Raw genomic sequence first — 16,428 nt, 5'->3', positions numbered from 1 at the left:
CGCATTATATTTTTTTCCTATCATTCAGTACAGTGTTGTAATAGAACAATTTTTATGCGTCCATCAGCTTATTTTGTTTGAGGTTCGGAAATTTTATTTCGGTAAAGCATGAAAATCTCTAATCCCCAATGCAAAAATCCTGCGCACGGCTCTGACACGAAGAAACTGCTGACACAGAATATTTTTCGTTACAAAAATACTGATTTTGACCTGTATATTTGAAAAGCGTGCCCGCGAAGCTAAAATGATTTCTTGGTGACAATTTTTGACAGCTCTGTTGAAAAGAGTTCAGTCTCATCATATATCACTACGATGAGCGTTGTCTAAATCTATCACACTTGCAATAAATTAATCGAAAGAACTTGAAAGTACGAAGGTAGCTAGTAAAAGCGTACTTGAAGGTCGCAAGGTATCATTCACGGCGCCGGAAAGCCCGATTCTGGGTCGCGCATAAAATCAATGACAGTAGTCCTAACGAATGCAACAGTTGAGTGCATGGCACTACAATAAATCAATCCACACGCACCAAACCGCTTCGTTCCGTTCCGATGGTTGTCGTTTGCCATGCTCGAGACCATTCATCGATGCGGACTGTACGACTTTTGGTTGAGAAAATCGTCTCGAGTCATGAGTTTTATTCGACACTGTAAAATGCTCTCGAACGCTGAAGTGACAGCCTTTCGAAGCTTGCTGTAAAAGATTCCTTTGAAGATGCGTGAGAGAAAGACAGAGAGAGAGTGTGTGTATTGATATCACACACAGTCATCGTCATTGCCGATGATAACGAATCTGACGGATGTGATTCTCATCTCGTATCTCCGATTTCTTTGCGTATCCGTTACGTTTTCAGCTGTTTCGGAGAGGCGAGAATTATTGCCTGATATTATTTGAGCGAAGAAAACAGATGAAATATCAGCTGGGTAACTCACTGGTGAGAGAATCATTCACCATGTGGAAGAAATCGACCGTACGGGACGTATTACTGTCTACCTATTGATTAAACGATTTTGTGGTCCAATAGAGGGGGACGAAGTGGATGTTAATTACAATGCGTCTCCAGATTGTCATTAATTGTGGAGACGCATGGTAATGGATGATCATTAATATTGAATTGATCTCCACCAGAGTAAGAATGTTGAGTAAAACAAATTATTTCCGGAAATAATTATGAATAACATTACAAAAACCACATATGTTGGTACTAAATTGAAATATTCCATGGAAATCTGTCGAAATGTTGGGGTGCAATATGTTGATTAACATTTTGATCTGGGCAAACCCGTATGACAGATTTGCGCTAGCTCCCTTAGATGTCGGCACCAACCAGTCAAATTTCCAAAATACTTTGTAGGTGTGAAGGTCTTACTAAACTAAGTTACTTTATTTTTAAATCGATAAATTTAAATATCGACACACGATAGAGAGAAGTTTTTAAGGAATGACTTTAGGGAAATGGTTTTTTAAAAATGTTGAGAAAATTTAACTGACAATAAGTGATTTAAAAAAACGTCAACCAAATATATTTGGATAGACAATTGTTTGCCTCAAACTCTTTTTAAGAGACAATAGTTTGATTATCAACAAGTTTTTTGATGTCTAAACATTTTCAACATGAAACAGTATTTATTTCTTAAATCTTATTTCTGATAAGCGATTTTTGATTTCTGATTCCTGATTCCTGATTCCGGATTTATGGTTTCTGATCTCAAATCTCTGATTTTTGTTATCTGTTTTCAGTTTTCTATTTTGCATGTAATGAAAGATTTTCCTGTTTAATTTCGCAACATTGGCAACTTCTTCGTTCGATTTTTTTTAATATGTTTAATTTACTAAGCAACAAAATTGATGACAGCAAAGTCCTGAAACCGAGCTCGTGCGAGTAACAGCAACTAGTGCGTAACCAATTCCAGTTCATCAGTCATTCGGTCAGTGAGTTAGTCGGTGTCCCTACAGCGAGTTTTCGTTCCGTACGGAAGAGCTACCGGTTCTTAACTCGCGAGCTTTCTTCTCTGCGAGAATACACGCTCGCGTGCTACCTTTCATCACTCTCACTCTCCCGCTATCATCAGTGGTGGAGCGAGTTGCCACGTTGCTGTCGTCATAACATCTCTCCGCCGGTTCATACCTCTCTATCATCCGTTTGCGATAAGACGCGCTTTTTTCGTGATTTGTCTCGTGCACACGCGTTTCTTTGGCAGCCGAGAGGACCCTTATTCCAGCACAGATGTGGCCATGTATTACGAGCAAGCGTCGACTGGAGCAGCGGGTGCACTAACCATCGGCCAACCAAAGCTCATTCAGTAAGGGTGTTGCTTTCGGTGTGTTCGCAGGCATTCGGAGTTTTCCGCTGCGAAACAGCCTGAAACGCTGAAGTCGCGGTTTCCGCTAAGGTTCATTTTTCGCTTGAATCGCACGTTCACACGCAGAGTCACGGTGTGAGCGCGAGATATTCGGTAGAAGCTTTAAGATTTGCTCTGGTTTCCCCTCGGGGGGGGGGAAAAAGCAGTTGGTTGTTTTGTGATTTGGGGACCTTTTTCCCGATTCCTGGAACACGGAATACACGGGGCCTGTCGAAAAATGAATGACCGAACGGAGTGACGTCGTTGTTATTAAATACACATTGGTGGACGTGAACGACGGTTTCGCCCGAAAGTATACTTTCGCAGCCCCGGAATACAGACCAATCAAAACACCATCAGGAGCAAGTGTTTTGTGTTATATCATTAAGGACGGGCGGGTGCTGTTGCTATTGTTGTCGTGGAGGTATCAGGGGATTTTTTTTCGCTATTCCGTATGTGTTGGATTGGATGTTGGATGATGGAATAGCAGGAAAAAGATGTGCATGTGATTTTTCCGTGTGCGGTGACATCGTGTGTCGAACAGCGCTCGAAAGTCGATCTGCAGACGATTTCTCACAACTTTTGCAACCGAGGGTTCAGTGGGATGATGCAAAAAGGGGTCGAACGCCCTCTGTCGGCGCGGCGGTATACTCTCGAGAGCCTACCATAGTGGGTAAGTGATGGTGTGAAGTGTTCGCCTGGTGTTTTCCCTTTAACCGCGCTACCGCCTGTGACGAGCTGATGAAAGCTGAAATCAATTTTAAAAGGATGATTCTAGAGAAAAAAAGGAAACCGACCGCAAGAGAAGAAGATAAAGCGTGATACTGTGCTGGATGAAAAGTGGCGCTACATTGGATGGTACGCTGGATGGTACACTTTCCTAATGATTTGGCAGAAAAAAAAGAAGAATGCGAAAACAGCCCCCACCATGAGTCTTCAAAGCAGAAGGTCGGAAAAAATCCGTTAGTAAACGGGGCTTCCAACAAGCTCATCAATATTTAAGCACTGTGTACGGTTCGATTGATTGTAGTTTAGTGATCATCTGAATTGTGTGCTATTGAGGAATGATCGGCAGACACCATTCCGTTTCGAGACTTGAAAACCTGTGCCTGTCGAGAATACGGGAAAACTGACTCACAATTGTGGCGGCGAAAAGTTGCTTGGTAATGCCGAACCAAGAGTGAGGGTTCTTGAACGGAAGAAAAGGAAAAAAAACAATCGAAGAAACAGCCAATATAAGTGTGTGAAAGCTGTGTTTGCATCTATGCTGTAAAAAAAGGTATTCATTTGCTAGTATTTAATAATATGACATTTTCCTGTGAATTTACTGTTGTTATTCTTGGCAATTATCGCAAAATAATATTGTTAATTGATTGTACTTTTATACGTTATTACGATTTACAAAGAAAAAAAAAATCATGATATGCGAAACCACGCGCCCCCATCTAATTTAGTTTAATGGAGACGCATGGTAAGCTAAATCATTTTCCGTACGATAAACCCAATCTAGTATTTTCATTGGAAAATTTTATGAGTTTTCGACGCTTGTTATAGAAAACATGTTGACAAATGAAATTTTGTAATTCGCTTTCTTACGATCGGGAGCATCAGTAGGTCACAGAACTGTGAGTTAAATTATTTCAATCACATTATCATCAGTTAATATTCTTCCCTTTATCACTACTAAAGCTTGCTCCAGAATAATTTGAAACATTTCAAAGCATTTCCATCACTGAACGAATTTCAAACACTGCTGAATGATACGTTAATCACATTTTATCTCTTCATAGGTAGCTGTTCAAGAGGGCGGCTTTCATTAATTAGGCAAAGGTGTAAAAAAAGCTTGAGAACTACAAAACTGAATATAATGACACAAACCAATTGATTTTACGTGAATGGTTTCTCAAAAAAAAAAAAAAATAAAAAAAACAAATGCATTGAATAAAGAACTCAGAAATTATCAATGGAAGAATTTTGTTTGTGCTCAAAAATAAAATATTTGTCAGGGTACCTAAGCCCTAGATCGTTTCGTTTTTTAAGTATACCCTAAATATGTATGTTTGACACAAATCATTTCAAAATGTAAACAAAATTAAACAATAAATACCTTCAAACGTAATTTACTTTTTACCCAATTTAACAATAAAACTCGTATATAACAGAGAAAGAAAATCTTTTTCCATAAACCAATTTTTGCGTTCTTCCAGTGTTCGAAAAAGTTACTCTTGAAGCAAAAAATAATTACAACCGACGCACAGTGCACAGTGGGGAATCGCTGGCCATCGATCCAAAATTGAAAATGCGAATTTCGTTTAAATTTTATTCTTCCTATAGTTGTATACTATTGAAGTGTTAGAATCCAAATTTTTGAAGCATTACGACAAAATTTGAATTTTCTATGATTTTTCAAAGTGTACTGAGTCAGTGTTTTTTAGCGTTTTTCTTAGAAAAAATGCAATCTTGCGAAACTTGCTGGAGCCTCAAGGGTAACTTGAATCTTGATGACTTCTAAGGAAATGTTGTAATTAATATAGTGGAGAATAAATCCTCATCATTGGACAATGTATAATCTCATTGTAATACTGAAAATATTAAGCGGAATAAAAAAATTACGTATTTTTTGCATAAAACAGCGTTCAAAGTTTATACGGCAGGGTTTGGTAGTATTGGCACTAATTTTAAAAGATAGCTTGGAAAAAATGCTTTTAAATGCATCTAGTCCGATCCTGCGCAGAGTACCCTTCTTTCGAAGAGAAACAACGAGCGTTCGGCACATATCGGAAATTCAAATTCAAATTGCACACTGCAAACCGTCAACAGAATAACAAATAGCTCGTATTAGTTTGATAATTACAACGTTTTCAAACATGTTTCAGTATAATTAATCAGACTATTTTCATATTTACATGTTTAACTTATTCATATTCCGATAATTAACGAAGTATCAAAAACTAATCATTGTTTATGTTTTAGATCACCAGCACTGAGTACCAAAATAATGTTTTAAGTTTATATCATACCAGTCAAATGTAAAAACAATCGTGTAAGCATAAACCATGATATAATAAAGCGCCTGCTTATTTCTACAGAGCAAATAGTGAATTATTATTTCGACGTTAGAAACTGCTTTTTGAAAACCTTCCCTTAAGATATTAAAACTGTATTGAAAATAAACACAAAAATGAAGATGAAGGTAGAAGTGAATAAAAAGAAGAATGCGATAAATAAAAGCAATGTAAAATAGTCAATTTGAAAGGAAAACACCTGGAGATGTGTGGCCTTCAACAAAAACGTGTGTTTTGTATGCGCAAATGCTTCTTTAGAACAACGTTTTCTTGTAAAATGTAGCTAACAACAGTTAAGTGCAAAAAATTAACTTTTAAGTAACTTAAACAGAAAATACTCTTTAACTCTGTACCCAATGAAGATAGGAATTTTGTTTGTTCAGCAAAGATTCATATTTTAGAACGTACAAACTTTGCCGAATTAACGATTCCTCTATCTCTTAACACAATATAGTTAGTATTTTGGATATATGAAAACCTACTGTAACATATGCTCGCCGTACTCTAATATGGGTGGATTGGAACAAATGGAACCCAAAAGAGTTTATATTACTTCAGCTTAACTTCATGGAAAAGTATTGACATCATGATACCACTTGCCCCTTTTTAACCTATGCGTTTTTGAAAATAATCGAAAAAATAAGATAAAACATGATATAACTTTTTAAGGAAAAGTCCTGGAGATAAATATATGACCTTTGGCAAAAATGTGTGTTTTGCATGCCTTAACAATTCCTCTGAACAATACTTTCGTATAAAATGCAACTAACAATAGTTAAGTAAAAAAACTAACTTTTAAGTAAGTTCCATGTATTATACTTTATAACTTTGTACCGAGAAAAGATTGGGTTTTTATTTGTTCAACAAAGTTTCATATTTTTGAATCTTCTACAACTTTGCTGAATAAATTGTTCTTCTATCTCTTTACACAAAAAAGTCTTTTTTTTTATTTTAAGTATAGTAAACTTTTCATACTTTTTATGCGGGTCACTATGATTATGCGGGTCATTAATTCAAGCAACTGTTCCGAAGACTTTATTAAACTAGAATGAAGGTGAAAGGCGCTACGGAATTAAGTTCCACTTTTTGCCTTATTGGACCACTGTGCAGTGGCCAAATGGCTGTAAGAAAACGCGACGCGACAGTTCCGGACAAAACTATTAACATGTCCGGTCATGTTCAGCAATGCTGTGCAGTGCTGCGGTCAGCCTGGTGGTCCGTCTGCTATGGAATGCTGCGATCTAATGAGTCGTCTGCTCAGCCTTGCTGCGCTCGAATCAGCTGTTGCTCTGCCGGTTGCGGGTCAAGTTGGTTTCCAGTGAGAGTCAACCGTCCTCTTGCTGCAGCAACCGGCTCTACAATGTAGACTAAATTTATGCATGCTAGTTTTTATACGTGAATACTGAGAGTTAACCTTCATTCTACCCTTGTGTGGAAAACCACACAAAAGAATTTTGTTTCGATTTTTTTACGGAAACTTCTCGATCGATTTTAATTAAATTTCTTGACAATTCCTGAACCATCAAATCAACACAACATACATTTTTCCAAGGCAAAAATATTTTTGGTTGATGAGATATTTAAAAACTTACCCTGGTATCGTCTTCCACACATACAACATTTCAATTACTTTTGGACAAGAACAACTGATTTTACCTCGAAATTTTTTTTTTTCACTGAGTGCTAACATACCTGAAGCTATAGGTACCAAATAATCATGTTTCTAATATCGGATAAGGTATGTATATGTGCGGAAGCATGTGTATGTGTGTTTATTTTCATACAAACAAAATATCTCGATTTTCTCTGCATCGGCTGAACCGATTCGATTGTTCTTAGTCGCGTTTGAAAGAGCTTAGAGTCCACTTAATTCATGGAAAATATCGTTTTGATTGGAGGTTCGTTCAAAAGTTACGTAACAAAATGTGACCAGTTCATGGTTTTGTGGTTCTTAAGTAATGGTATAAAAGGGGAAAAAGGATTACCAGTAACCAGAATCCATGTTTTCAAAAAAATAGAGACGCAAACACAGCAAAATACGTTTAATTCGCTCATCGCTTCAGACGTACAGGTAAACTCTGCTATTGAAAATACTCCGCGTGATCTCTCGTACTTTAATATCTTTCATGTAACCGATCATCTCGTCGAAAAAAGTAAATCTGAAAACTAAAATATACGTGTTCTGCTGGACCAGACGGGATTCCCTCTTGCATTCTCAATAAATGCATAGCGGTGCTTATTCGACTTCCACAAAGTAATTATATTCAATTTCTCCCTTCAATAGAAGATGTTTCCAATGTTGTGGCGAGAATCGCTCATGTTTCCTGCACACAAAACGGAGACTAACGAAACATTGAAAGATACCGTGGAAGTACGTCACTCTGTACTTGTTCGAAAGTGTTCGAAAGCATAATCCATATAGCATTGCTTGCTTGTAGCTCCTAATACATGCCCGGCCTCTCTCTTCCACAACTCGATTTAACTCGTCTCGTTGTGTTTGAGCCATCTGGAAGCCAAGGAACAAGTAGACATTGTTTACACACACTTGAAAGCTGCTTTCGATTGAGTCGACCACAGAGTACTGCTGGGATTTCTGGTGAAATCATACCTGACGGAGTGAGATTTCTGCATAAAAAATGGTACAGAAGAGTCAGAATATGTTACTAACCTCTCAGGTGTGCCACAAGGGAGCATTTCGAGTCCTTTTTTGCTGACATTTTTCATCAGCGAAATTTCAAAGCTGGGTCGATTTTTGCAGATGATGGGAAAATATTCGTGATAACAGTTGCCTTAACCAACTGTCTCGAACTTCAACTTTTAATCAAAGAGTTCGATGCATGGGGCACGAAAAATTGGTTGACATAAGTGCTCAGAATTTCAAAGTAAATGGCTTTCAACGCAAGCTGATGATCATACATTGCAACGAGTAGCTTGTCGTAAACCTTGATTGTGCGCTCACATTTCAAATAAAAAAAGAAAACGGATTCACACTTTTAAAAAAAGAGGGCAATATTGCTGAAAGCGAGGAGTCAATTTTACGCAGCCTATCCCTCCAATAGTAAGCGAAAATCGGTTAGATGATTTCCTGTCTAACTCTGGTGTATTTTTTTCATTGCATATTTCAGTTGTTGACTTGTTTTTTTTAGGTTTCCCGTGATATAGTAATGTAATCTACTAATTTAATGGCATACAATACAACATGTCAAAAATTGAATGTATTTTCGAACATTTTCAGCATTTAGAATGTTTAAAGCTCAACTCAACTACTCTCAAAAGACTGCTTTTGATCGAAATGTAGAGTATGGTCGAATGATGAATTACGGAACGATTCACCAAATGACAGTTTTTTACCTGCTATGGAGATAAAAATGTCCTTAATTTGGCAGATGTGAAATGTGGGTTGACAATAATCCCCGAAAACTCATGCGGTGTAAAGGCGAGGGGGTATAGGATTTAATCAAAATATGACAACGGAAAGGCTCCATCGCAACAACTGTGATGGTAGAATATTACTAAAAAGTATAAAAATTGATTGGTCTTACTCTAAACTAAGCAACGTTCCAGTGTGAAAAAGTTTTTTTTATGAAGAAATTAACATTTATGTTTGACTTCCTTTTCCGGGTAACGAAGAAAGCTTATCCGTTCCAAATGGCACCCCGGTGCCAAATCTCAAAGCAAGAAAGTGCTGGTCTTAAGTAAAACATACGCCACCTCTGAACATATTATTTTAGGTGTGAAATTTTCTTTCAAAGCCAAAAAATAACTTTATATCCTTTCAGCTTACACACCTTTAAGCAAGTTAAAACGGAAGCATGTATGGTTTCACCACCCACTCCCTCTCCCCCCTACCGGGTTAAAAGCTCCAAGTTGTAATGGAAGATGTCACTCTTGAAGCGCTGTAACGGTGCGAACTTGTTTTCGCCTTTTTTGTGTCACGTGGATAGAAACAGGAAGGCAGCAAAGAGCGTTGAAAAATTTTTTTTTTTTTGGTAACATCGCATTGTTATACACGTGCGAGTGGGAGGGTATTGTCTTAATGAAAGTAAAGAATGGCATTCCCTTTTTGCCTGCCTGCCTGTTACGGGTCAACAATCTTCTATGAAGGCTGCCGAACAACTTTTACATTTTACAAAATCCCAATGGACAAAATGTACGACATTACTCAACGGATCATATTTGGTTTTATTAACTCTCATTTACACTGTAGGTTGTAATGATTACGTGCTCATGTACTCGTTTTCGCTCAACTTTATTACTCTCCCTTATTCCGTGAAAAGATTAAAGAAAGACATTAAAACAAATACTAGTTAGTCGTACAGAATCCAATACTGAATATTAATTGGTTACACTTTGTACAACCTTCAACATTTTTTCTCCTGACGAAAAAAAATCCCATTCCCACTGTCACTGTTCTGTAATCGAGTTTCAGTCAGGTCATGCTTAGGGTTTTTGGACGGACGAAGCGTGCTAGAGAATAATTATTTTACTGTGGCGAGCAAACAACACTAAAAAAAGGGAACTGTATTGCGGTTGGGGTTTATGCACTCGGACCGCCCGGACCCCGGCGCCCGGACCAGCGGTAGCTCACTGTAATTATTTCGAGTGGAAGAAAGATTAGCGCCATCACTACGACATAATAGACTGTTTTTGTGCTGCTGTCAGGGCATTAGGCGAGGGTATTTTCCCTGTGAAACGGGGTTCGCTTTGATCTTGGCTGCTGTGGTTGTTGGTGATGTTCTACTAACTGAAGTCTCCTCGTCGTATTTCTCGTGAGTTGTGATTTCTGCGCTCCGAAGTGCTCGCACTGATGCCGGATCAGCCGTTACTACGCAAAAGCTTTTATCCAGCAGCGGAATTCAAATGAACAAACAACGGACAGCGACATCCGAGCGATTGTTGTTATTTTTTTAGTGTAAAGTTAAAACTGATTATATTTTCCAAATCTTGCGTTTGCTCATTTTGCATAATAATTTGTTCTAGTGGGACGAAATTCAATAATTTTCAAATAAATTCTTTCAATAATTGATGAAAATACTTCATTCTTCGATTGCCTACGTCACCTCTTTAACTATTACTGGTTGTATTCGAACGTATAACGTTTTTCTCAACATCAACGAGGAAAGCGAACGTCTTGGACGTGACATCTGAATGGAAGACAACGCTGCGGTTCTCAGCTGACCTCAGCAACCTGGGTTAGAAATTAGATTGTTCGATTCAGTTGGTACGGAGCTGAATTTATTCTCAGTCTGATGATCAGAGTAGTAAGATGCAAAACTGTGTGTAAACAGTGTAGAACTGTCTGAATAAAATCTGAATATTCCTTTTTAAAACACAAATAATGAGTATGAATACATAAGTAATAATCAAAAAAAATGTATTGGTATTAGGAAAAAAATTGAAAAAATGATCACAGAGTATTTTTGAGCATAGCGAACAGTGAATACATGTACTTACCTACAACGAACTTACATACCAGCACAGCCATCAAGCTAAGACATTTTGTTGTAATGGTTGTTGTTTTAATGGTTAATCAGCAATAAAGAGAAGACAAGAATGAATAATTTACCTACTCGACTTTACCTTCATCTTTGCGACAAAACTTAACGCAGCAGCTAATCACATAGGGTAATCGCTCTTATATTCATCTCATTACGCCTTTTTGATCAACTTATCGTCAAATTCTACCATATTTTCAACGTAAAACTTTCAACCACTTGATAAAATCGAGAAGCAAATAGAAAAACTTTCAAAATTTGTAGAAATTTGACAGTGAATTGGACAAATAAGAGAAATAAAATGAATGTAGGTGCACCTAGCTGATGAGATGAATAATGGAGAGATTACCCTACAAATAATCCATCTTTTACCATACTTATCCACTTTTTCGAGGATGGCGGAGGCTCCCCGTTGCCGTCTGGTGTCCGTCCGTTGGAACTAGTTAGACCACAATTGCTAGGAATTACATACCAACTAAGGATTCGTATATTAAATTTGCTCAATAATTATCTCCTACATTAACAAACATAATTAGGCAACTGTTATTCAAAGTTTAGAATTATTTTTGGGTACTGAAGTGTAAATCATTAATACATGTAATTAGGTTTATGTTTTTTTCGACCAAATAAACCGCATTTTTCAAAAGGATTTTTCTAAATCTTTTTAAAGGTTATTTTTCTAATGCTTGTTGCTGGTAACAACTAAAAACAAATCATTGAGCTAGGGTCTATGACATCTACTAGCAAGTTAACAAATTATTATAAAAAACATTGGGAGTGTCGTCATGACAGAGGCGATGGACCTTCTGATAAACTTCTGATGGAAACACTGGTGAATCTGTACCAGCATCGCAGTAGTACCCTAGAGTGAAGCAACACCTGGAAGAATCGTTCGGTCAGTGGGTTGTGTTTTTCCGGCCTAAATCAGAGTCATCAAATGAATATATTCCGGAATATTGCCATATTCCGACCCGAAACTCGACAGATTTTGCAGCCATTTGTTTGTTGCACAGGACAATTGTGGGGTGTAACCAACGGTTTGCAGTGAGACGGTTTCATCACTGAAGCAAGTTTGACTATCGAGGACTTACTGAATGTCAATGTGTTGGTCGATTCAAGAACTCAAACATTCAGCTAGTAAATATAATTCATTGCAAGCGATTGTACTTGATATCGCTCAATGGGGGTACAAAAATTGTACCCTATCTGGTTCGTTTTGAGTGAACTTCGCCGGATCTACTTTGCCCAGCCAAGTTGAAACAAATGGAGTTCGTTCACAAGATCGCCGCGAGTTATGAATTGCATTGATTGCAAGCAGCAGCACTTACATTTCAACCAAACAGATTTGAATTCCTCCGAAATATTTTAATTCTTGAAATGAGTTTCCGGCACCGAAAAGCCCAGTGGTTCCTCCTTTTTCGTCCAAGCTAAGGCGTAACGATGCTTGTAGGAAAAGCTGTTAACCTCAAACTGATTGAATATCAGACGAATACACATAGGGGTATTTAAGGTCAAAAATTGGAATAAATCGCAAAAATCAAAATTATTATTAAAGTCCCATAGTCAACACCACTAGATCCTGAGATAGCGGGGGTATCCCGTGACAACTGTTTTACTCTAATTTGTTTTGTTTTTGTCCTACAAAAGCTGTCAAACTTCAAACCAAAAGCGTAATAGATTTTCGAACCGTAATTTATTGATTTTTCTGGCGACATTTTTAAATGTTAGTAATTATATTCTACCTGTAAGTTTTGAACATTTCAGATGGATGGTTCGGAGTCCATACATTTTGCATTGGAAATTTTTTAAAAATTTCCTTCCGCACTAAGCTTCAAAAAAAGTTTTTTTATTGTTCTGGAGGTACGCACAAACAACCTTATTTTTAAGAAGATATGCGTTGCCTGAAACACGTCCAGAAAAAAAAGTTCCGTGAGTGTTGCTAGATGTATTATTTTTTGTTTTTTTTTTTCAACTAAACTTGCATTTCCTGGTAATTTTAGCCAATTCTATTTAAAACTTGATAGTTTCATCGTATTATTCGTAAAATTTAAGAAATCAATCTCATGTTATAACGAATAATATTACAGTTTGATTTTTTTCAATTTCCATCAAACAGTCATATTTATTTGAAAATATTTGTTAACTTCTTACCTCAAATTCTCTACTAAACTTCAAAAACTAAAGCAAAGAGAGAGAGTGAGAAACATCAAAATACGATTAAAATAGTGCTACCTTTAAACATATTTACTTTCAAAATGTTATTTTTTACAAATACTTGGATATGCAAAGAGAGTATAGATAGATTGCAGATTAAAAACAATAAAATTGCTCTAAGAGGCATACATTCAGAGTTAGAGCCACTCTAAAGAAAAGTATTCAAGAAACTCAAAAGTGGAATAACTTGAGGTGGATTAACGTTAGATCATATGGCCATGGTGTAATAGTTTTTGTCATCAAATGTGGCCCTCAATCACTCGTCGCAATATTTCTAGTAAGAAACCTACCACGTTGTATGAGAAAAGTTAAATGTCACTGATAGGTAGATATTATTTCTGGCACAGTTATTTTATGTAAATTAAAGACAAAATAACTGTTATTTATAATCATTTCAGCGTAATTACACATGAAAATAATTGTTTCCAACTTTTCTCCTAAAATATCCCTAACATTATTTTTTTTTTTTCAAACAATACTGCTGCACCATGTTGCTGTTGCAAGTTCACTCACGTGGTGTGAGGCAATTTCACGTAGAAAATTATCAGGAATATTTTTAACAAATTTCATGTACCTATGTCTCTCTAGAAGTCAATTGGACATTTCAGGAGATCAAGTTTCAAAAAAGTAGATTCTCCCTTATAAAATCCCATGGATCTTATCAGGTGCATCCCCTTCCGATAGTGTGTTACATATAAATCGGAGTTTATAAATGTTCCTCGTGATTGTGATGCAGATTGGCTGGATAAAATGTTTGTAGTCCACTACAATAGTTAAATACCCGAAAACTTTACTTCATTCTAAGCACCTGAATAAAAGTAGGAGAGTGGTATCCAAGATACGGCCGCATAGTTGACGTAGGACTACAATAGTTTTATATTTCTTTTTGAGGCTCTGTTTGATTTGAGCTCGTTTTACTCTTGGCACGGTTCCATTTTGGCACACATGTGCCAAAAACGAGCGATGATGTTTAATCACATTTTTCTAGTTTAGTTATGTCTGTTATCTTTAAAAAAAACCGGGCTATAATGATAAACAATATTAGCCTCAGCAATTAATGTTCGCATAGTGCTGTTCAATTACAAGCAAGGTTATGGAAAGTAATATAATCTTGAAGATGTTACTGTAAAAAATGTTTTATTTGAAAAATAGAAATACAACAGTGGGAACTCTAATATCAAGATGAAATGAATTGGGTTTTCCTCTATACCGCGGGATGCAAATAGGATTGTCATATTGAACTAAATTCATTTAGCTAGCAAAATATAATCATCAGTACAGCTCGTTTAATTACCTTTTGAAAGATTTAAAGATCTGTGCGGAGCATTTTGGTTCTCTATTGTTTTTTAAATACTCTACATATATTTAGTTATTTTAATAAATCTGAGAAAAACAGAGCGTAGAGCTCAAAACTAAATAATGTATTTTATCTGTACAATGCACCGAATTTATATACTCTGCTATCTGCCTCTACCAACACGTACAGAATTTTGTTGTCCCCGGTGGCGCAGCGTATTTTGCGGCACCCGAAAAAATCATAATGAATACTGATATTTGCTACTATACGAAATAAGAAGAAGACAATTCAAACGGCAATTCGATTGTTTTCCAGATCGCAAAACGACACCTACGCGTTAACCCAACACGCCTCACTGTGAGTCGACAGCAGCAATGTAGTCTTTTGGCTTGACTGCACATAAATGAATATCAAGTTCTTCTGCACTGACAGATGACGAGTGACCAGCGCTCTACTCATACATTGCTCGGTGCAGTACTGTTGCCTGTGCCAGCATGTTTTCCTTCAAGACATCAGTTTTAATAATATTATAACAGCAGAACTGTCTGATAGTGTAGGTGGATTCGAACTTTCCGAAAAAGCTTCACCTTCAAGACATCAAAATAGTCTAGGCTCATAGGAGCAAACGTTAGTTGACATATTGGGACGGGGAGATTCTGTCTTTTTTTTTCTGCCGCTGCTATACAGGTTATCACAGCAGGCAGTTGGTGTCCACTCATGAAGTCTGTGCCAGGCGTGCTTGCATGTGATTGGTACATTGCTCAATTCAACCTTGGAACTTTCATGAAATTTTCACTATTTAACAATGAAGTGATAACGATAACTGAAGAATCACAAAATTGTGCACCATTTTATCAATCCAACGACATATTGATTATTGTGATCCATCCTGTGGTTACATCAGTAGTACCGTTTGAAATCTTTCATTCCAACGTCACACCTTGGTTCTAGTTTCAGCAGAATGTATATCAATATAGTGCGGTTAGACGTAGTCCTACGTCAAAAAAATCACTGCAATTCATTACTTTTTGACCTTCTAGAGTGGGGTACCTTTAAATCTACCCGGTGGTCCACTGAAGGTCGAGGTCCATTCAAGATAAAATGTTTCTCGATGGAAGTTTTCTGGAAGACCCTTCTAGTTTTCGCTTAAATTGAGTTAATCTGTCGAGTGGTCCACTATAGGAAAAAGGTCCACTATTGGTTAATTTACCTTAATTTGCTTATCGGTGAATTTGCATTTGTTAAAGCGCTCGCTGAGACTTCACAAAAAAGTTTCTGGATCAACAGAGTTAGTGGATGAGCCTTGTCTAGCTATTAAATCAGTTTTCATATTTCCTTCGATTCCACAGTAACCAGTAGCCCTTCTGCTCCTGGTAGCACTCCCGCGCAGCGTGCTTCTCGTCCAATACCTACTGACACACTTCGTCGAACCCCTCATTTCGTCAGTTTCGTTCCACATGCCCCAGGACGTTCTGTTAACGACTGTTTTTTACAATGTTCCTACAGCCTTCGGGACGGGTTTTGAACACGCGTAGTTTTCGATGATATCCGAGAAGAGTCTCCCCTACCCTGTCAGCATACGTTCCTGAGATTAAGTTCCCAGAGAGTCCTAAGGTTATTCGTACGATTGTTTGTCTTGGCAATAAATAAGTCATAAGCCCTAGAAATAATACATAGAAAGATTCTTAAAGCGATCTTGAGTGACGAAAGAAAATATATTTCTATGGAGTTATACAGCATTTCCCAAAATTACGAGTCTTAAATTAATTTGTAAATTTATGTGTTGCTAACTCAACGGAATGAAGACCAAATAACCAATGTGCATCAATCACAAAAGTAAACAGTCAGGAGGAAACCGTGAAAAAATTAAAAATAAATTCGTTTGACATAATTCAAATATTGCAGAAAATGCTCTAATTAGTTTTTCCTAATAGTAGCGTAAATCAATTGAAACAAAAATGTGAGGCTTACGAAAGATTCTTTCGAATGATATCATTCAAGCATGGTTGAGCTCGAAA

General features: G+C 37.1%; 1 protein-coding gene across 2 annotated transcripts in view; it reads left to right on the top strand.

The window, feature by feature from the left end:
* Positions 1-2,145: 2,145 nt before the first annotated feature.
* LOC129725330 (5-hydroxytryptamine receptor-like) overlaps positions 2,146-16,428 on the top strand; it is a 396,266-nt gene continuing 381,983 nt past the window's right edge. For both annotated transcript variants that reach the window (XM_055681008.1, XM_055681007.1), the window contains exon 1: positions 2,146-3,618. The gene's annotated coding sequence lies outside the window, so the exon portion shown is untranslated. The remainder of the gene's footprint in view (positions 3,619-16,428) is intronic.

This window comes from Wyeomyia smithii, chromosome 2 (assembly GCF_029784165.1).
Source record: "Wyeomyia smithii strain HCP4-BCI-WySm-NY-G18 chromosome 2, ASM2978416v1, whole genome shotgun sequence".
Classification (NCBI taxonomy): domain Eukaryota; kingdom Metazoa; phylum Arthropoda; class Insecta; order Diptera; family Culicidae; genus Wyeomyia; species Wyeomyia smithii.
The sequence above is the reverse complement of the archived record's forward strand: the minus strand, read 5'-3'. Positions and strand labels throughout refer to the sequence as shown.